This window comes from Cupressus sempervirens, chromosome 3 (genome assembly GCF_028749045.1).
Source record: "Cupressus sempervirens isolate cs-2001-9-10 chromosome 3, ASM2874904v1, whole genome shotgun sequence".
NCBI lineage: Eukaryota > Viridiplantae > Streptophyta > Pinopsida > Cupressales > Cupressaceae > Cupressus > Cupressus sempervirens.
The window spans coordinates 42030395-42055020 of record NC_143120.1 but is presented as its reverse complement, the minus strand read 5'-3'; positions in this window follow the sequence as shown (position 1 = coordinate 42055020).

The window sequence follows — 24626 nt, the reverse complement described above, 5'->3', positions numbered from 1 at the left end:
ATACTAGTTAAGGACACAAACCTTTCAGTGGCAGATTACATGATGGGGTTATTAGCTGACATTCAGATTGATCTACACATTTTAAACATACTATAAGCTAACTGGGATAAGACGATGTCTTTAATTTTGAAGGTACATCATGACGTCCTCTCTTATTTTGGCATAACCTTGTAAATTTTGGTATTTGTAAACAAAAATAAGGGGGAAAGCATGTATATATGCATATAAGAGGCAATATGTAAGATCTGTGTAAAAAAACTAGAAAAGACTTTTTTTCTTTTTGAAAAATCAAAAACAAATTTTCCAATTCTCAATACAAACTAAGTTATAGAACATAGCACATATATAGGGGGAGTTTAACTGAAAGATTGTGATTGAAGATTTTGAGCATGGCAATTGCTTTTCTCACTAATTCCAAAGGAGGAATTTGTTGACCCTATGGCAAGACATATTGTCAATTAGTGCCAAAGCACTTAAGTCATCATGGAATAAAACATAGCCTAAGCTACTAGACATAACAATGTTAGCCACGCTCTAGTCTAAACCATGTTATCAATGATAACCAAGACAATAATGAGTAGTGTCAATTGCGTTGTACTGTAAATTGAGCATTTGCTTCAAGTAGTGTCTACCGAGTTACCATTGTTGACTAAGTCATTTTCATTCACCAAGTGATTAATGTGAACCAAGTGCACAATGTTAATTAAATGCCATAGTTGTTGAGTTCCACTTTGTTGCATGTGTATGAACATGTCTCCCGAGGGGATAATTGGACCCGAGTATTAGCATTGAGCCGACTTGGTATATTATTGTTGGGAACTATTATGACCTCTTTGTAGTTGACTTGTTAACACAATTATTTTGGATGGATCTAAGTACAAGTTACTTTGTTTATCCAAATGGAGAAAAAGTATCAATTAAGGAACATTGGATAGAAGTGACTATGACAAAGAAGAGTAATTAGAAGGCCACAAGCTATATACATGAAAATAAGAGACTCATCTATCACACTCAGGTGATCAATTTACATCAAAGGATCTTATTCATCAAATAAAGTTGCAAAGAAAAGATCAATTCACTTATTCATCTTAATAGGTGCTTTAGTCAAATCCTCTAACCAGGTGGACCAAATAGTGTTGGAATTCTTTAGAATAACCGAGAGGGGGGTGAATTAGTTATTCAAGGTCTAGATGTATAAATATAACTTTTCACAACTTAGTGAACCCATAAAATATTTATTCTCATGCATGCATCCATAAGATTATGCAATCACTTAAAACTTGTAGGTTACTATCAAATCAATTTGTAGAAATGTAAACATGAAACATAATAGATTCAACAATGCACTTGACATAATTATTTAAGTGGAAACACAATTTGAGAAAAACCACCAGATGCTACTCTTTTTCACTCTTCTGAAGTGATGCCCTTGAAACCCCAACCTTGTTAAAGTTTACAATACACACTGTTAAATGTGACCGGGTTAAAGGATTTCAATCACCCTATTAGGAGTGAGCCTTGTTAGAGGACTTTAGACTATTCACTTGGAATGCCACCTGGTTAAAGGATTTACAAATTGATGCAGAGCCACACCTTGGAAAGCTCAGGAGGAGAACTCACTCAACTAAGTTACATCAAGGGGCATCTACAATAGCAAGGATCGAACTCGAACCAAACTAAATGGAAATCTTCACATGCACACCAAGATCTTTAACCCAGAATGTCCTTCCAAATCAAATTGTTAAGGCTGAGACTCAAAGAAAATGTATTCCATCTCCATGCCGCCTACACTTCAATGTGATCAGACTCAGAAAAGGTTTACATGAAGAATAAAATGGAGTGATAGAACATGCAGAAGATCCACCAGAAAATAGACTTTAAAAGAATGTTATAACATCTCATACTAATCCTCCTACAACATCATTCAGAAATCTGCACCTTTCTGCTTTCGCACGGATTCACCACAATCTTTCCTCACCTTTCATATTCCTATCTTAGAAAATTGGGTGCAACTGAATCATAAATGCCATGCTTGAAACAACAATCTCAAAACCGTATATCTCTGCTGAAAAACATCAAAAACACCATAGAAAATTGAAACTTTGCATAATGGAAATCATTTCATATTTGCCAGATGGAAACCGAAAAATCTCAGTGGTTTTTGGCCACATGTTTTTTTTTTCCGTCTTCTATCCAAGAAAAGGATAAGAATCCAAAACTGCCTACTACCTATTATTGGAATCTGACAATCATTAAAACTATTCTAATTTAAAGAATCTACACCCAGTCCTAGGTGGCTATATCTGGAGAGCTCATCAAACTGCTACTCTAGGTATGCCACCACATGTAGGACATTTATTGAAAACATTAAATTTAAAATACACAAAACATAAACATTTCTTATTCTATTTTCCATTCTGCTACTACAGCACAAATGACTGTTAGGTCAACCTTAATACAAAGGATTTACCCTAGATTGATACAATTGTTAGAGAGTAATAGTAAGGCTTTATCTAATAACAACTTACAACTTCATTATATATTACAAAACATAAACATTTCTTATTCTATTTTCCGTTCTGCTACTGCAGCATACTCCCCTATAGAAAGAATCTCAAGTCCACTTGAGATGAGGTGTTGTAGTGATAAACTATGCTTGTTGCTTTGTTCCTTGTCCATCTGAATATCTTTTGTTGCAAGGATGTTCTTCCATATTACTGGATACTGAATATATTGTCTCCTTGGAGTCTTTTTAGAGCTATCTGCAAAAATAAATGTTAGAAAAGAAAAACCTTTCTTCATCTTTAGTTTAAGCTTATATTCATCTTCCATTTGCAATCCTGCATTTTCTTGTCTTTGACTCCCTTGGATTTGTCTTTCCTTCATCTTAATCTTTGGTTTGTCTCTGTTTCGTAACATAAAAACTATTTGCTGCTGATCATTCATTTCCAGTAACAACTTTATCCCATGTAAGATTTTTACTACTACATATATTTTTGATTCCACCAAATACACTTTCCAATTAAATTGCTCTTTGTTGTCCTCACAAACATACCACATCTCCATACATAGAGAATATGCCAAAAATTGATCCCATTCGTAACCCTTAACCAGATTTTCTATAGTCTCTTCTTTTGGAACCAAATTAGATTTCTCAATCTGAGTTTCTTCAACCTTGTCATAAACACAGTCAGAATTTGTTACCTTCTCATAAACCCATTCAATCTCAGCTTCTATTTTCATAACCTCATTAGATATCTCTTCTTTAAAAACTTTGTCATTCTGAGTCTCTATACTACCGCCATTCCTTTTCCATTCTTCCATGATGGCTGGAAAATCTTCCCATAAATCAGATTCTTCTTTAGAACTTGCTGTTTTAGCTTTATCTTGATGCCATTCCTCTTGACATTTCACTACACTATGTGATTTTAGGGCTTCATCATTTGCCTCCAATCTTTCTTTCATATGAGTACTTTCCACTATTGTACTCCTTCTTTCTGCATTTTATCTTCTCTCAACTTAGCTTCATTCTCTTCATGTTTCCTTCTCAAACTTTTTATTTCCTCTTCTATCTTGTTTACCTCTTCTCTTTGTTTTCTCATTTCTTTTTCTTCTCTTTTCTTCTTTTCTATCACTTCCACCTTTAAGTTTGAAGACTCCATTTCTGAATTTTCTTCCCCAGTCTGATTTTCAGCATCCTTCTATAATTTATCTTTGAGTACAGGAACTAGTGTAAATAGTGGATACGTCTTCCCTTTTACCTCTTTCAAGAATTCTTTCTTACCCATCTTCATAACTTTGGCTTCTGCGGCTTTTGATTCTTCTTGACTTGGCTCAACTAAAGGTATCAGTTCAATGACCTTGCCATTCTTTGTAATGGTATATGTATTCTTCACTCCATCATGATGTGCCTTGAGATCATATTGCCAGGGTCTGCTGAAAAGTAAATGGCATGCATCCATGTTAACAATATCAAACAATAATCTATCCTTATAGGCTCCAATCTAAAATTCCACCCAAGCTTGCTCTTCTACTATAGTATGTTGCCCTTTATTTAACCAAGATATTCTGTAAGGATACGGGTGTTGTATTCTTGGTAGCTTCAACTTTTCCACCATTTCAAGAGACACAATTTTTTTTGTAGAACCAGAGTCTACTAGTACCTTACAACCTTTTCCTCCAGATTTACAAGTAGTTCTGAAAATGGACTTCCTTTGTGGTGGTTCTTCTTTGATACGCCTTTTCAATAGTGTTCTTCTCATCATAAGTGCTTCCCCTTTTTTCGGATAACCATGATTGTCTGAATCTTCTTGTAAATCTACTTCTTGTGCCAGATGTGTTCTTCTTTCGCCATGAGTACTAGAGCTTTCTTTTGCTGGACATTTGTGTGCCATATGACCTTCCTGATTACAATTGTAACATCTTATTGGTCCATTTGTCCTTCCTAGTGATCTTCCTTTGAAATTTGGCCTTCTACCTATGAAACTTCCTCTGAAATTATCAAAATTATTAACTTCATTATGCATCTCCGTTTGTGGCTGAAAATTTGGACTCCTTTCTGCAAATGTACCTCTTCCTCTAAATGGTTGTCTTCCTCTGCCTCTGTTATTATTTTCTTGTCTCCTTTTGATTTTCTCTTCCACCTTTAAAGCCAACTGATAGCACTTAGCTATGGTGTTAGGACTCAGCAACTGCAACTCCTCTTGTATGTTAATCCTCAAACCATTTAGGTATCTTGCTACCTTGATACTCTCAGGTTATGCAAATTTTGACCTTAGACTTAACTTCTGAAACTCTTCTATATAAGTACATACATCCATATCCCTTTGTCTGAGATTCTGCCTCTTCTGATGCAACTATACCTCATAGTCTTCAGGGAGATACGTCTCTTTTATCATTGACACCATCTTCTTCCACGAACAGATCTTCCTCTTATCTTCCTTTACCCTTTCTTCTTGCACAAAATTCCACCATGTAAGGGTTGCTCCCTTCATTCTGGATTTGGCCAATTTAACTTGCTGCAATTCTAAAACTTTCTCACATTCAAAACAATTCTCTAAGGCTTCAATCCATTCCAATACTAATTCAGCATCCATCTTTCCTGTAAACATAGGTAAATCAACGAGTTTTCCTCCCAAAGCCTTTAAAGCTTTAAAAAATGGCCTCTCATTCTTAGCTATTCTATCTTCTTGACTATCGGGTACGTCTTCCTCTTCTTCCATTGTTTCTTTCATTTCTTTCTTCTCAACTACACTCTGCATATATTCCAACTTACTGGCTAGTTCTGCCACTATCCCCTTCAACTGTTTATTCTCGTTCTGGAGAAGTTCTTCTTGCTCCTCAACCTTCTTTGCTAACTCTGCATTGGTCACCATCTTGCTTGACCCTATTGAAGAATCTTGATCAGAGCTGTTCAACATACAACTTCACAATCTGCAACTCTCAAGCTCTGATACCAAAAATGATGCAGAGCCACACCTTGGAAAGCTCAGGAGGAGAACTCACTCAACTGAGTTACATCAAGGGGCATCTACAACAGCAAGGATCAAATTTTGAACCAAACTAAATGCAAATCTTCACATGCACACCAAGATCTTTAACCCGGAATGTCCTTCCAAATCAAATTGTTAAGGCTGAGACTCAAAGAAAATGTATTCCATCTCCGTGCCACCTACACTTCAATGTGATCAGACTCGGCAAAGGTTTGCATGAAGAATAAAATGGAGTGATAGAACATGCAGAAGATCCACCAGAAAATAGACTGTAAAAGAATGTTATAATGTCTCATACTAATCCTCCTGCAACATCATTCAAAAATTTGCACCTTTCTGCTTTTGCACGGACTCACAACAATCTTTCCTCACCTTTCGTATTCCTGTCTTAGAAAATTGGGTGCAACTAAATCATAAATTCCATTCTTGAAACAAAAATCTCAAAACCGTATATCTCTGCTGAAAAACATCAAAAACACCATAGAAAACCGAAACTTTGCATAATGGAAATCATTTCATATTTGCCAGATGGAAACCGAAAAATCTCAGCGGTTTTTGGAGAGTTTTGAGAAAAAAAATCGACAACTTCAATGAGACTTGCACAAGAAAACCAAAACACATTTCATACTAAAAACTGAGCCATGCACCAGTAAAATCAGAAGAAACATTCTATTCTCTCCAAAATTTGATCTTCCAAAGCTGAAGAGACACACGAAAAAATTGCAACTTTTCTATTTTACTCAAACTCGAATGAATCTCTTACATAGTCGAATGGCTTATTTAAAACTGACTCTCTTTTTCTAATAAAAGGATGAGAAACATTTTTTTGTCTTCTACCCCAAGAAAAGGATAAGAATCTGAAAACCGCCTACAAGCTATTATTGGAATCTGACAATCATGCAGTAGGCCACATGTTTTTTTTTTCCGTCTTCTATCCAAGAAAAGGATAAGAATCCGAAACTTCCTACTACCTATTATTGGAATCTGACAATCATTAAAACTATTCTAATTTAAAGAACCTACACCCGGTCCTAGGTGGCTATATCTAGAGATCTCATCAAACTGCTACTCTAGGTATGCCACCACATGTAGGACGTTTATTGAAAACATTAAATTTAAAATACACAAAACATAAACATTTCTTATTCTATTTTTCGTTCTGCTACTGCAGCACAAATGACTGTTAGGTCAACCTTAATACAAAGGATTTACCCTAGATTGATACAATTGTTAGAGAGTAATAGTAAGGCTTTATCTAATAACAACTTACAACTTCATTATAAATTACAAATCTTTGATTTAGTCCTCAATTCTACTCAGCTTTCACACATTTAAGCTCTCATAGCTTGTTCACCCTTCAAGCATCCATATCCTTAAGCCTTCTTGCTTATCATGCCAAACCAGACTCTCAATTAGGTCACTAAATGGAGCAACACACTTGAATCCTTTTTTTCTTAGGTTCTAATGGAGTAACACACTTGGCATACACTAAAATAGACTCTTACTCAGCTCCAACTATTTTCCAGATCAGCTTGCACTTACTTTTCTTGGCACCTACTATCCATTCGGTTAAGATTGGTAGACAAACATTGTTTAAATTGTTCTTCTAAACTTGCTTAGTGTAACCAACCTTTGCAACCTTAAGTAGATTGTCAATGCACTATGATATCACTATCTTAACTGATTCTTGTACTCTTTTTGATATCATAACTCAACCTTTCATCTAGGTGCTATTGTTACATCTTTTGATCAAACCCTCTCCATCAATCAAATAAGTAGTAGTCTTACTAGCAAAATAGCAAGTTTGACAACAGTGACAAAATAATGATTGAAACACATTTATCATACTTGTATCATTCTATTTTCAACAATCTCCTTCTTCAACAAATAGTCCTTACAAAATCTCCTACCTAAGTACATACTCTTTATTACTGAACCCTCTAGCCACATTTCTCTGGGAAATCCTTGCCTTCTCTATGGAAAAGGAAAATGTCATCAATTGATCCATACAAACATCTCCAATGATGTAGTCCTTAAAACCTCAAATGAAATGTTCAGTAAGGAGTACCTCATCTTGGTTATAGCTAGAAATACAACCTCAACTTAAAGAACCTCATCTCATACTGCTTTACTGATACGTTCCCATGTTTAATATCATGGAACTCATTAGCTCAAGCCTCTCTATCCTAAGGGGATAGGAACCTCTCTCTAAACCTCTCCTCAAATATTTCCTAGGTGAGATCTACTATACTGCTCTGGAGCTTTTGTCTCTCAATATTCCACCACATAGTGAATGGTTTCCAAGTTGCATGATAGCACAAAAGGCTCTCAATTTTCTTGCATAAGGATGTATAGAAAGTCAACATCCCATATCAAGTAACCAAGTCTCAACCTCTAGGCCACCTCCTCTATCATCGAAGTATGATGATTTAGACTGTTGAAGGTCTCTCATTATGTCAATTTGGACAACGTCCTCATCATCCTGGTCTCAACCTCTCTTATGGTACCCTCTACCACTAGGTGGTGTGTAGGAACACTCATGTTCATGCTTGCCCCTATTCTCATGTTTTGACATATGGAATTTTGAACCCTAAGTCCCTCTCCTTGTCCACCACCTTCTTGAGAACCCTCAACTCATGGTCCCAACCAAGCTATAAGATCCTAGAGCAAAGGCACCAATGCCTCAATTTCACCTAGATTATTTCTCTATCTCTCCCCTACTTCATGACCATCATGCAATGCTTGTCTATCATACTGTTAGGGTTTACCCAAAAGGATATGGCAACAATCCATAGGCATTGATGGTCTAATTTTCTACAATGTAAAAGTTTTCTTGAAAATATGTATGAAAATCAGATAGATATGTAGGTATCCTATAAGCTAGGGTTTAGTCTTACCAGATATTGTTTAAACCCTATTAAAGTTAAAATTTGTGCCCTAAATGAGCCCTTTAGGTCATAATATTGTCATGTCTTACGTGGGTGGGAGAAAATCAAATAAAAAAGGGGGTCACCATTGGCAAGAGCCCGTTTATTTTTCTTTGGACCCCATAAATAATCCCACACCATTAGATCTTTTTAAGATCTACAGTGGTCACTCTATCGCATTGAAAGATTCTGGCCACTTTATCTCATGCAACATAGCAACCAAGTATAAGTGCTACACCTAGAACCTAGCTAATTTGAATATAACTTTCATTTGTTTCACCTGAGACAATGGATCTTCCAAAATCAACGGTGGTCACTATGTTGCAACTGGGAAATGGGAAGGTCTTGCCAGTAGTGACATGGTGACCTCTTGCAAAAGTGAAGCACGATGGGCCTAGAAGCGGATACGATGCCTAGATCTTTCCTGTCTTAAATGAGCTCTATAAGCATGATGGGTTGTCAAGTGTGTCAAGTGCAGTAAAAAAGGGACCAAAGTAAGAACTGACAATTTTTCTCTTCACGGTGATGATTTTCTACAAGATCATGGTGGTCACTATGTTGTGGTCAAGAATTTCACTATTTTGGCCGATAACAACATAACACCTTCCTGTAAAAGTGAAAAAAATCATATGATTAATATATAAGATATACACCATAAGAATTCTTTATCATTAGTGAGCCACGTAACCCTTATGGAATGTTAGAAGTAATGAATGCAATAATAAAAATAAGAACATGTGAATTCTTTGTGCCAGATTCTTTCAAATCACATGGTAGTTGCTATGTCACAACCGAGAATATCATCCTCTTGGTCAATGATGGCATAGTGCCTTCCTGTTAAATTAAAACATGGTGAAACCTAAAAAGGGGAAATGCCAAAGAATTAATTAAGATATAGATACCTTGCCAGCATGTCAAAGAGATGTCTTGTCATATGCTATGTGGATTCACACTTAGAGATAAGGCACATGACTAGTTGGAGTTGTTAGATTGAAGATCCAACTTAGGGCCAAATAAAAATAGCAAATTACAAAACAATAAATTCTATAAGATCCAACAAGATTCAACTTACAAACCCAATCCCAGCTAGTCCAGATATGCAACTAGATAAGAACACCAAGAAGAATCCATACTTGTACCCTTAGGTCCACCAAGCTATCCTCTAGTTCTGAAGCCAAAACCCTAGCTTTCCAAAATTTGCATCTCTTTTCATTCCCCAATCCTCAACTATAAAAAAAATCAACAAGACCCTTATTTATATTTGCCAAAATGACCTACAAAATAGTCTAGAACATACAAAATAGGAAGGCTAACCCAACAATGGTCAGGACACATCCCAAGGCAAGATCTCATCATAAATTTTGTGATTGAAATAATTCTTGCAAGTTGGCTTGCACCAACAATGCAGAAATCATGTCCAAAATGCTAACACTTGGCATAAATAGGAAATCTTGGAATCCACTAGCTATAGTAACTCAACGCCAACTAGAGCTACAGTAACTCGACACCAACTAGAGCTATAGGAACTTGGCACCCACTAAGTGCTATAGTAAATCTGCATGACCTAGAGCTATAGTAACTTGACACCCACTAAGTGCTATAGTAACTCAATACCAACTTGAGGTACAATAACTTAGCACCCACTAGACAGCTCGACAACAACATAAGATTGAAAACCATGGGCACTTGGCTCCAACATGTAAGATTGCAAGAAAGCCTAGGATGCTCCTGCATCAAACACCCCAAGTTCAAAATGATGTGCTTATAACTGGAAGAACATCTTCTGGAATTCAACACATAAATCTAAAACTAGTTCTTCACATAGAAATCCTCCAAATCTTCAACTTCTATACTCTTCCCCTTGTTCTTCTTATACTTCTTCACATCCATCTAAGGTGTGCTACAGGTCTACTTTCCATACTAATCTCCAACCTTCTCAAGATCTTCCAACTCAACTTGGCTACCAATACTGAAGTTCCTCCTACTGAGCTCTTCATTTTGCAAAGGAATTAGGGAAAACTTCTTGCCACCTTTCTCAACAATAAACACATTCTTGACACAATCATTCACAGCCCTGTAATCATACTGCCATGGCCTACCAAGCAATACATGACAACTATTCATGTCCACAATATCACATAACACTTTATCTTTATATTGCCCAATCTAGAAATGAATAAGGCATTGCCCCCTCACTTATTGAATTATCACCCTTTTATGCACTATAGTTATTGAATTAAATTGAGAAAGCTTTTGAAATAACTAATCATCTATCTAATTTAAAGGATAAGAAGGTGGCACTCCAAAAAAGAATAATAATTTTTTTCTCAAAATACTTTGGTGAGAAATTTGATATCTTTCGCTAGGCACTCAAACAAATTGATATAATAAAAGAAAGAAAAGAGTGGGGAAAGGAATTAAATGATTTATTGTGCGAAAGAATAACTGAAGTCATCAATGAAGAGGGGCATGTGCTATGGGTAAGGACAAATGAAGAATTTGTTAAAGAGCAACTATTTTACAATTCCCTCACAACGGAATTTGTTGAAATAAATAGATTGGGGGATTGGGTGGTTAAAAAGCAATGAGAAATCTTGAGCTTTAATTGGCCTAATGATAAAATCTTGAACAAATGGATGGATAATTTTGTCCATTCAAAACAAATTGAGATAGCAGCTGATGATGTTGACCGGGATAAAACCAAAAAGGTGACACATCAGTGCATGCAAATGAAGACTAAGAAGAACAACCATCCCAAGAAGAAAGTATTGTGGTCCCAACTGATGATGTGGTAGAAGCAAATCTAGATAAAATTATTATTTTGATAGTACATGATGATACAAGTGGAGATGAATGAGTTGAAGTAAACTTGGAGAGATAAGAGCTAGAAACATCATTGGTAAACCTAATAGCTACATATTCTAAGGATTCAGAGTAGTAAAATGCCAATCGTGGAATTTGTAGCATTTAAAATGTAATAGAAAATTGGTCCCACAAGGGAATGTTATGATGTAAAATCTTTTCTATTGTGCAAATTTTTTGTGTTGTATGGCAGTAGCAATATGTAAATATTTTTTCTTGGGGATAGCTATCATTTCTCTTTACCTGAAGCTTGTTGCATCTCCCAATATAAGTGAGATCCCAAGGTCAGAGAAAGGGTCCCTGAATTTTGTAATTTTGTCTTGTTCAAAAGTACAGTCAGTCCAATCTTATGTGTAGTCTTCTACGTTTATGTTCAAACTTTGGAACTCTCTAATGTTTTGATATCAGTGACAAAACGAGTAATATATTCTAAGCTTCTTTGAGTTTCTACCAATTATTGTATTTGGTATTTCCAAGGATAATACAAAAGGGCATTTAAACTACATTTGTGTTGTCAATCTTTGACTCCATTTTTATGAATTTGCTTACTTTGAAATCAGTTAAATAAGGTTTAATTGATTGAATGCAATTTGAATAGGTTGTATACTGACTCTATTATTGCTTTTGATTCAAGGAATTAAGGAAGTGCTTCAATGAATCAGTAAGGTCTATTAGTTTGTAAGAAGGATATTTTATAATAATAGGAATTGGTGATCATAGCTGATATAATTCATTTACAAGTTATCTGGATTAGATCCCCTACTAAGAGTGGACTCTATGCAACAATGGTTAAGACTCTAGTCATATAAGTCATAAACAAATTGGAATAAACTCTGCTACATGTATCCAATTTATATTCAAATTTTAATTAATTGAATATTGTATCAAGTGCATAATAGTGGTCATCATCTAATCTATGGAAATTTATGAGTTATTGTTAGCTACTATAGTTCATCTTTGTTCTACATTAGTATTAGAGAAATTGGACCATATATGTAGTTTTTAGGGATTAAAGGTAAGAGTCAAGTACATTTTGACTCCCTAAGGTATTTCTACCTTGGTCTTGCAGAGCCAAAAGTGTAGGAAGCATTTGTGCTTTGTGAAGTTTGCCCAAAGACACAGTTTATTATGCTAAATATGAGCATTAGCTACCTGTAGGTACAATAATTTTTTTTTGTTTATTGGTGATAATAATCACTGTTAAATCAGGAGCCAATAGACATAATATCATACAAAACTTCATCATAATAATTCCCAATCTTGAATTTTGCAAGGAATTGTTACCTTACCAATAACTTATGCTTATCCTTTATCTAATCAACTTGATAGGGTTTAGAGTGTCACGTCTACTACAACTCCAACTTATCAATGAAGTCCTCTGATGTCAAATTTCTGAACTATTATTTTCAATAATTACCTTACACCAATTTCCTACAATCTTGTATCTAGTCTTGAAAAGACTTATCCTCGGGAGGGATTATCCACCATCTTTCTCATTAGACAAGTTCTCTTTACCACCATAATTTCCCCTTTTTTAGGTCCATTTAGTGGACTTGTAGGTTCTCCTTGGACTAAAGCATTTTTGTTACCACTTTCAATTTTCTTCCTTGAATAGTTATACTCAAAGGGTCTACATCTCTCTTCACCACATTTGAAACATGTTTCATGAAATCCTCCTCTTCTACAACTACCTTAGGAGAAACTACCTCTTCCTTGGTAAGAACTACCACCGTTCCACAAAGTCTTGCCCTTTTCATCTCCTTTCCATTCAATTTTACCATGTGCCTTTTTGAAATCTTCCTCATCTACCTCTCTTTCTTTGTTCATGTTGCTTTGTCAAGATCTCAAATTTCAAGGTATATTAGCATGCTTCTTCTACACTATCCAATTTTACAAAACTAATCTCATCTTGAATTGTAGTCCTCAATCCATTCAGGTATCTAGCAACTTTCACAAAATCATCATCAACATGTCCAAATCTTATGTCTAATCTGTAGAACTCTTCAGTATACTCTTTCACACTCATATCATTTTGCCTCAAATTATGCATCTTCCTCAACAAATTAACATGGTAATTTTTTGCCAAAAATTTCTTCCCACCAAAATATTGATTTCAAAATGTTGAGCTAGCTAATAGTCATACCTTTCAAATACTCAAATTATCAAATTTTACACAAGGATCTTTAACTTTGACCATGCTTTTTTATCCTAAGTCTTGTGACTTTATTTCAAGTATGCATTTGAAAAGTTTTAAGTTGTGACTGTGTGATTCACATAGTCATAGTGGATTAAGTGCTAACTCAGGTCAAGGTGGTGAAGGCATGATTGCTTTGTGTTTTGCATCATCGCAGAGTTAGTTGGCTCAACCAAGGTCAAAGTCCCAAAGGTGTGATTGTGTTGTTTTTTCCTAGTCACAAGGTGAGTTTGACATACTATGGTTTAAGTTGTGATAGTATGGTAAAGGAAAAGTCTCCATTAATTCAAGGATGCATTTCACACCATTAGATCTTTCAAATCTATGACTAGGATCTCAGTCTTTGCAAGGTTGTGACAGTTAATAAAAGATATCAAGGGTAGGCTATGAAGCAGCGATAACCAATTGGTCATGGTTTTGCAAGCAAGAACTATTAATGAAGAAAGGTGGTGGTGAAGCTATGATCATGAGTGGTCAAACATAAGATATAAGGTTGAATGCTAGTAGAGTGGTAGAATGATAAAGGATGATTGGTCCACGTGGCAAGGCTTGATGGATTGACCACAATTGACCAATGATACAACTTATTTAGCACACTTATGAAAGCAGGAGTAGCTCTTTGATGATGGATCTGATCTTTTTGATCTCCTATAACCACTTTCATTGTTCTCTTGGTCTCATAAATGTAAAGGAACACTCCGTCACTGCCTGTAGATCCATCTATTTAGTCAAAAGTTAATGACCACCATTCTTGACCTCTCAAAGCTTTGTTTGGTGGATAAGTGAATTTCTAACAACTAATTTTGTACCATGATTAGATATTTTCCAAATTTGTAGTAGTGGTTGGATGTAATTGTTATGAAGTGTTTTTGTCAAAAATATATATTATGTTTAACCTATAAAAGCACATTTTTTTGTAACTTCTCAAGCATTGATTCTTCTCTATTTTCCTTGGCATGTTTTTCATGTGCATTGTAAATTCCCTTTGCCTTTGAGCCATTATAATTATCTGTTGTATCTCTTTTAGCCATTAACACATTGTGCAAGATTTCTTTGCCTCTAGTTAATGTTCTTATCTATCTTCTACAATTTGCATGGTTGTATCTATTTTGACATTTCAATGATATTGACTGAATTTTCTTCCTATACCATTCTTTTGTTGTCTAATCTATGTGTCATTGTTAGATTAAGAAAGGTCTAAATATAGATCCTTTGAGGTTATAACTGGTTAACTATGCATATATGGGTAAAGGTAGGATTGAAAACCCTATTTTGGTGCACCACCTCCTTAGAATAGATTAGGTAGTTACTTTTATGTATTCCTTCTCCCTTTTCTGTTCAAGTGTAGTTTAAGTACATCTTGATAGCAAAGGAAGCCAACCTTCTTTAGAGACTCAAACTCATACTTCAAGTACCATAGCTTAGAGGTTGTTTTCATCTTTCACAAGGTTTCCTTTGGGTCAAAATTCTAGACAACAGTGTAAGATTTTATGACGACAGTTTCTGGCATGATTGGTGGGATAATATACAAAAGATTTCAAGTCCACTAGTGTCAAAGAAGAAAAGTTCCAATACATGCTAAGAAGATAGTGTTGCATTTAGTATTTTTAGGCCTTCAAGAGGCTCTTATCCAAGCACTTGGTGGCTCTACTCTATTCCACATCTAGTTTCTAGACCAAGTTGATGTGATTCATGCCCAAAGCTTGAACAAGGGCATCTTCTAGAGGTAAGTTCCAATATTAGGAGCTTTCATTTTCTAATCCAAGAAGAAAGACTAGGGTATCTCTTTCACCAGTTAGGAATGCAACAGTAATGCATACCCCTAAAAGTTCCATCTCCACTCCTCCTGTTGTCAGATCTTAGCCTAGAATACCCTCTTCTCACATAGATCACTTGCTTACATGGCTAGAGCTCATGTTTTTGCCACCTTTAATGGTTGAAGTCCTCTCTTATTAACCCAAAGACATGACATACTAGTATCAGCTCTTAAAAGTATCCTTGAGTTTACTAGTGAAACCTCCATCTCCCCCTTAGAACACATTCAATAAGTTGAAAATATTTGTAATATACAGAAAGCATATGAGGATGTTGTTTTTAGGCTTTTGGAATCATCCTTAAATGGGAAAGTGCTACAATAGTATAGAGGTTTTCCTTATAACTCTATTGCTGATTGGGATGGGTTAGGAGCAGCCCTATGCAAGCATTTTGGGGACAAAAGTATCACCCATCACTTTTAGAGAAACTAACAACTATCAAGAGGGCACTCCATGGATGAATGACTGATTTTAATTATAGATTTTAGAAGACATGGAACAAAATATCTACTACGGTGAAGTCTTCTCCTAGTAATACATTCTTGTATTACCTCAAGGCCTACAGTGGTAATATTTCTATCACTCTGCAATCTATCAGAGGAGATACTCTACCAAATTCTTATGAGGTTCCATAAGAGAAGTAAATATCTTGATACAAGGAGGGAAGTTAGCTCCAAGGCCTTCAATGTCTTTCTTCCCTGGCATGCCCAATCATTAGCCTATTGCAGCTGCAATTCATACTTCCTCTACAAGCTAGCCTCTTGATGTAGTCCTAATAGTCTCGAAATCCTCCAATGGAGTTGATAGGATCGAGGTCAGTATGTAGGCACTGATGTAGAATGTGGATAAGATCAAGAAAAGAAGATGGAGGACAATAGTGCAGAAAATGGGCAGTGAGTTGGTGATTATGATGATGTAACAAGCTCAAAATAATAAGCCTTCCCAACTCCAATATCAAGGTCCCATACATAATAGACCTCCAAACTAGAGTCATGTTACCTACAATAAGAATAGACCAATTGACCACCCTTTCAATCAAAATAAAACTATCGACCACACCCAGAATACAAACACCAACCCAAATAGGGCTTTAGCCCCTTAGAACAATCTTTCCCAAGATCAAGATTTCTACCCTTCTTGCAACTAGTCCTATGGATATCGCATGTGTTAGAAGGAAAAATATTACTGGGAATTAAATGTACCACAATGAGTAGTTTTCCAACAAAAAAGTGCTAATGAACCTGCTGATACTTTTTAGCAGGGTGGTTGTTCTTTCATGAACCATCAGATGGAAGAGCATGGTAATGTAAACCAGGGTTCCTGCACTTACAATACCAGGAGCAAGGGAAGTGTTTTTGAAGATGTTACTCCCCCACTTTCCCATTAGGATTCAACATCAAGTGTGATACCTCATGAGAAAGTAATTTCCTAGCAACATAGTGCTAATCAACTTGCTAATGCTCCTCAACAACAAAGACAAAATGAAAGTAGAGGAGATATGAATGACCCTCAGGTTGTTCCATCTCAACTTCCTACACATGCAGCTCCCAAGTTTCCTATCAAAGAACCTAATGCATCATTTAGTGTGGTAGATTAGATGAAAAGAAAAATGAGAAAATTTCTATGTGGGATGTTGTTGCTACTATACCATCACAAAAGAAGCTTCTACAATAGGAATTGGAGAGCATTGAATCAAAGGATCAGTTGCCTAGCATGGAGAATGTCATAAGATTGGTGCAACCAAGCAGAGAAGGAGAAGAAAGTAAGAAAATCAAGCTTCCTCCTTTCTATGTCTCTTTAACAATAGGAGATAAGCTAGTCCACAATTGCATGATTTATTTAGGTGCTAGCAGTTCAGTAATGCCCAAGTGTGTTGTTGATCTCTTAGAAATGAAATATGAGCCCATTGTTAGGGATGTATTGTAGTTAAATGGTAGTATTGTCAAACTATAGGAATCCTTAGGAATGTTGAAATGACCCTATATGCATGCCATAGTTGTACTGTAATTAAAGATATATCAATTTTTGAGGTTAAACTGTACTTTATTGTTTGTCTTTCAAGAGATTTTACTGCTCAAATAGGTGGTTACATATCCTTTGATTGGTCATACATTTTTTTAGAACAACGTATAGAACAAAAGCTTCAATTAGAGTAGAACCATTATCCCTCCATCATATTGAGCACTACACTCCTAATCTAATCAATATGAATTGCACCATCCTAGAGATAGATGAAAATGACATGAAAAATGAGCCTACCACTTCTCTAGTAGAGGTACCTAATTTTCTATTAGATGAGTAGGCTAATGCATATTAATTTGATCCTATATAAAAAACCTTGGAGAAAGACCTTGGTACTTATTGTATATCAAAGAAGGATGCTCTCATCCCTAACCTAATCAAGAACAAAGAAGACACAAGTGGAACATGGAATATGTATTTTGATGGATCAAGAAATAAAAATGGATCTGGGTCCCATGTGATGTTGGTTTCTCCTACACTAGAAAGGTATTATTTCTCATTTAGGCTTCAATTTAATTGTACTAATAATGTGACCAAGTATGAGGCATTAATTTGAGGTCTCCTACTTGCTCAAAATAGAGGAATTCAAGTATTGATTGTATATGTAGATAGTGAGCTAGTGGTTAATAAGGTGAGAAACCAACATATTGTAGACACCCAAAAATTGGCAAAGAACTAAACTACACAATTTTGATCAATCAATGCAAATAGCAAGAAATTAGAGGAACACAATAGACTTTCAAATCAAGGATCACATTAGGTCATTAATCATCTATTAAATCCACAAGACCTAAATCAACTTTAAAAAGAGGAGAAAAACACTTCAAAATCATAAAATGAAATTCAAAAAAGGAGAAAGAAAAACACAAACTTTTGAAAATAAATAGAACATTTATTAAATCAATAAAGTCATTTATCCTCACAAAAATGAAAATCTCTCTTTCACATTTAGAATAATTTAAAAAAAAATTCATTTATCCTCAAAACCAAGTCTGTTGGACTCTTCCTCCTAGTCTCTTATGAGATATTTTCAATTTCACTTCCATTCATTAGTCAAAGGTAAAATGTTGATTCTTACCCCAACCCCTTTTAAAATCCTATAAATAGGAGGGAAATTCAAGAGCTAAAGGACCCAAATTTTAGGCATCTACACTATAGGCACATTTTGAGTTATCATTTAGCATTGTCATTATAGCAAGTTAGTAGAGCATTTTTAGCATTGTTTTCTTGTTATTTAGTATCATTTAACACTTGTTCATCTCATTGAATATTCATTTTAATAGCATTCTAGAGTTATTACACCATATAATTTGCAGTTAGTCATAGATCTTGCATATATTCTCATAGATCTACATTTTGAGCATACTCCCATTCTACAACTGTCATTGAGATGCTAGTCTGGGAGCTTTCTTAGCAGTTGTAGTTAGAGAAATATGAGACATTCATAGAGTTTACATTTTTACAATGATTGCTTGGGTTTACTCTAGTTCATTGTCATTTTATCTGCATTTTTCATTAAAGTCTCATGAATACATTAATATACCATGTACAAATTGGCGCCCACCATGGGGCTTGAACTCAAAGCCTCTTTATTTTTTTTTCAGTCTTTTAGTCTAATCTTTTATTTTCAGTATAGATCTATGTTTGTTGTTGGTTGCAGATCTTATAATGTTTTGGAGGCTTCATAATAGTGACAAAAAACTCTTGAAGGCTTCTCCAAATGCACAAAGGCTAGATCTAAAATTTCCTAATTTTGCAATGCTTCTGAGCTCTGTTTTAACACTTCCGAGAAATCTTTTAATGCATTCAAAGTCTTTTGTAATGATTTTACATCTTTTTATAGCACATTTTCTCATTTTTATAGCACATCTAATTATTCTTATAGTGCTTTTTATTATCATTATAGCACATTTGAAGCTTCTTATAGCACATTTACAACTTTTTGTGACACATATGCTATTTTCTATCATACATCTGATCTGAGCTATTAACCTTTGCATCTAACTTTCAGATATGATTTTTGATTATTTGTAGACCTCATATAAGTTAATAAGAACTCTAAGGCTACTAGCAATGCAAGAAAAGGAATGAAAACCCTCATAAATGCACCTAGCCTTTGCTAGCACTAAATTAGGTAAGTGGACCTCGGCCCTTTTAAATTCAAAGTGTGGCACTTCTAAATTGAAAACCTAGTTTAATAGAAACGTTCGATCTCGTGAACCTAAATGGGAGTAGCTCTATGCTCTCAACTCTTTTGAGTTTATTAGAATGTTCAACCTTCTATAAGATTATTTACAACCGAATGAGGAAACAACCCACACATAGCCTAACAAGGAGCCCCCTTTGTCTTCTATAGTATAAGAGCTAGTAATTGAACAATTGTGTCTATCATGTGTGGGAGGTCAGGACAATAGGGATACGCTCTTACTCTCCTAGAGTGATCAAATTACTAGACCTATTTGTTATTTCAATCTTTCCTATTTTCTACTAGGTAGGATTACTCAGCCATAGAAAGGCTACCTCCCGAGTTGCCTTAGCAGGGTCAGTCAGAGGGTACGCCTCAGAATCTTGGATTCCCAATAAAATGCAAGCCACTCATGTTTGAAGCATAGACTTCCTCTAGTAGTCCTATAAGGGATTATGAAAAAGTTCCTTAGCATTGGTGGGAAGCTCTCTATCATAGGAGAGGTAAATCCAAACATTGATGGTTAAAAATGAAAACCCCTTAGTTACCATCTCTAGACAACCTTGCTAGGAAGCCCTTTTCTTCCATTTTCTAGGTGCATGTGGTTTTATATTCTTGTTGTGATTTCTAGTACCTATTGTGATTAGATGTGTTGTAAAAATTAATAACAAACTTCAGCTGGAGTCACAGTCCTTCCAAAAGACATAACTATAAACCAATATGAGAAACTAAGTTCAAAACAAGAACATTGTTGTAAAACTTTGAAATAGTGCATCTACTACTCAAAACAATGCATCTGGCACATCCTATGATGCATCTAAACTCTTTTACGATGCATCTAACTACAAAATAGTGCATTTATAGGTTAAAACAGTGCATTTTCCATTCATAACAACACATTTGAGACTTTAAATGATGCATATGATAGACAAAAGATTGCATTTAAATAATTAAATGCATATGATCCATGAAATAGTGCATTTGATCAATCCTATGATGCATTTGAGAAAGAACCTAAAACATAGGCTATTTGCATACACAACCTTTTCAAATGAACAATGGATTTGGATACCCCTTTTCCCATTGATATTTTCTAGACTAGGAGATCCTAAAATTGACTGAAACCATTTTTAAAGCAAACAAAACTACAAATGTCATTATTAATCAATACTCATTATTGCTTCATTTTGCATATCAAGCCAGAAACATCTAGAGACACACATTTGTTCCTTACCTAACTTCACAAAAGTGAACTTACCCTATCAACATTACCAAACATCTTGTCAAACTTAACTTGTTACTCCAAACATATCATAGTCAATAGAAACCATCATATAGAAAAAATACATAAGAATTAGAGGAATCATACTCAAATTTCTTACCATTGCGTAAAACTGGTATAGCCACAAAGTCGAAACAATCACCTATATGGGTGAGTGCCAGAATAGCTAGTAGAACCATCAAACACACAAAACCTCTGGATCTCATTGAACCTATCACACCAATAGATTGTTCACCAAACGTAGTCACCCACATGTCACTCCTATTCAACCAAAGTTTAGAACCCTTTGCCAAAATGGGTTCATCTAACATGTGGGATGAAAAGAGCATTGAAACTAAAATTGAATACTTTTAGCAAAATCCCAAACTTGTGGATATCATGGACAAGATACTTGAGAAACAAAAAGAATGCTACATACTAGCATTGGCATAGCAAGGTGCGAAATTGCGGTCCAACTTTGATGTGACCAACCTAAAATGAGACGAATAAGAGTCACCCTTAGTTGTTGTCACACAAAAATTACAAGACCTTCAATTGGAAATGGAAACAATGAAATGAGAAAAAATACAACCCGCAAAGTTTAGTCTTGAAAAGGTGTGTCCTCTTCCACTTGACAAAAGTATTATCTTAACACCTTTCCCTCAAAATGTGTAGATACCAGAATAGGATAATATTTTTGGCACATCAGATCCATAGGACCACCTAAGGAAATTCTATACCCTAAGTATGAATTTTTTCCATGAAACAACTTAACTAATGCATCGGTTCCCTAGGAGTCTCAGAGGGCAAGCCAGGGAGTGGTTCTCCAAGTTACCCTCTAGCTTTAAGACCTTTGATCAATTAAATTCTATTTTTATTGCTAAATAATCTTATAGTATCAAAAGGGAAGTTACAATGATCGATTTGTGTAACACAAAACAACTTCTTGGAAAATTATTTAAAGTCTTCCTAGAATGGTGGAGACATACATTTTCCAAATATCACAGAGACATACCTCACAAAGAGAAGACAGACATCTTCATCAATAGTCTCTTGAAACCCATGAATTACTGGCTCCAACCCCAAGGGCCTAAAGACTTTAAAACTACTTTAGATAATGTCGCTAAGGTAGAAGAAACCTTGATAAACAATTACATTATTAAATTATCAAAATATGGTAAGGGTTTCTCCTATAATTCCACATAGAATCACAATTCCTCTAATCAATCCACTAACAAACAAAAATCATGGTGGTGATACAATAACAAAAATACAACCAATGATGAGCTGGTTGAAGCTAACCATGTTAAACCTCAAACTTCACCCCATCCAAATCAACTATATCCTATTGTCAACAACACCAATCCAAACACACCTCGACAAGAAAATGACCCTCCATTTTACTGACATAACATAGCAAGTCCCTCAACATATAATCAAGTTTCTTATAATCAAGCTCCTCCTCCATAAAGATATCAGTTTTTAGATATACCCAAGGATTATACACCTATTAGAGTGTCTTATGAGAGTTCTTTATGAACCCTCTTGGCTAATGAACTTGTTGTATTACCTTCAAGGCCAAACCCTATGAACCTCAAGTCCAGCCAAAGTGGTGGAACGATAAGCACATTTGTGCCTTTTAGAGAAATAGGGAGAACTTAATGAATAATATTTTTTCCCTTAAGGGCTTCATACAAAAATTGATCAATGATAGAACTATCGAAATGAACAACCTTAGCAATAGTGAAGATCATATGGCCTTCAAAACCCCTTTCATGAGACATGAAAAGGGTGAATCCTCTAGAGCTAATTAGAACACACCTCATACTAAGATTAATTACCCTCATCATTATGACAACACCATCAACATGATCTCAAGCTTTGATGACACCATAAATGTCATCATAATTAAAGACAAAAATAAGAAACAATCATCAGATGTCGTTATCCAAGGCCAAGCCTCTAAAATTATTTTACCAGGACCCATGATAAATTTTGATCATGCAACTATGAATTCCTCCTTGTCCAAGTACAACTTGGTCAACCAATTACTTAAAACTCCCACCCATATCTCCATTTTTGAGCTATTGCAAATTTCACCAGAGCATAAAGAAATACTCACTAAAGTCTTAGTGCCAAATGACCTAGATGTAACTAGATTTCAAAACATGGTCAGCAATCTAGTTTCCCCTCACCACATATCTTTTTAAACCCAAGATGACATGTTTGAAATCTAGTCACAAGACTCTCCTTTTCATATTGAAGTCTTTATCCATAGAAATTGAGTCAAGAGAGCATTGGTTGATAATGGGGCAGGTCTCAATATTTACAAATTAAATTTAGTGAAAGCCCTAGATTACACAGAGGATATTGTTGACCCAAGAAAGAAAATCACCATCAAATCTTATGATGATGAGAAGAGATCCTCCAAAGGCATGGTTATTCTGTCGATCAGGGTAGGGCTAGTTGTGAAAGAAATTGTTTGTTAGGTCTTAGACGTGAAATTAACATATAACATCCTATGAGGAAGGTTGTGGATTCATGACAAGCAGGCTATTCCCTCTACTAACCATCAATTTCTTAATTTATTGTACATGGGTCAAGAGGTGACCATACCTGGGGATCATCACATTGCCCAATATTGTAACTCCCTTATTCCTCATAATAGGGAAGAAATTGGTACCCAGATAGATGACATTAACCAGTCCACATCAATAGATGCTTCATGCTCTACCAGCCAAAATGACAACCACTCATCTATATCGACTAAGGTTAAAGAGAAATTTGGTTGTTTGAGTTCTTCCCTTCCTTCACCATCATCATCCAAAGACCCTAAATAGTCACACTATGAAGAAATGGATAGATTGATGTGAATATGATAAAAAGTGTAAACTACAATGTAGAGGGGTAGGTGAGTACTCGGTCACCTTATTTGATCCCCCACTTTCTCTAAGATACCATTGAAAATCATCATCTACCACTAGGCCTTATGACACATATTTTGTCAAAGCAAGTGGAGTGCCTCCAAGTTCAATAGAAGAAATCAGTCAAAAAAACATTGACATCTCCCCCCACCTACATGGAAAAGGTTATGATATAATAAAAAAGATGGGATATATGGGAGATGGTCCCTTGGGGAAAGGGACAAACATCGTCGAACCACTTGTAACATAGTTTAGGTCCAATAGATCCAAAATAGGGGTGGGGTATAGGAAACAAGATGATGCACGGATTACTCTTGAGTCTCATCCCAAGTACAAAGATTCCTCCTTTTCCACCTTGGTGTGGGTGCCTAAAGAAAGGGATAGTAATAACAAGAAAGTAGATGACATAATAAATGTAAATCTATCCATTTCAAGTTCACACCACACAAGAGAACCACTCATAGATCCCTCTAATAATGAAGATAATGGAAATTCCACTAAGTGGGAATTCAAATCATTATTCAAAGAGTCCCTTCATGACAAAGAATACGATGTTGTTCACATTCCCACATCCAATGGTTTCACTGCACAAGGATCAACCTCTCATCTGGGTTTTACATCACCAAGAGTTAGAGTACAAAAAAGAAACTTAGAGGATGATGAACATATTGAAGGGTTTTAGTTTCAAACCCTATTTCTTGACTTTTTTCCAACAAAAGGTTAAGATGACTACTATGAGCCCCTCACAAGCTCTACATTTCCTAATACTTTAGAGGAAGCACATATCATAGACCTAACTGATACAACACATGAATCATCTAACAAGGTCATGTCTTTAAGCCCCGTCGAACCCTTTCCATTTTATGATCACTCTCCCTAGTCCATCCTAAACTTGCTAGCTAGGATACAACCAAGCCTCACCATATTTCTTATTTTGACACTGAC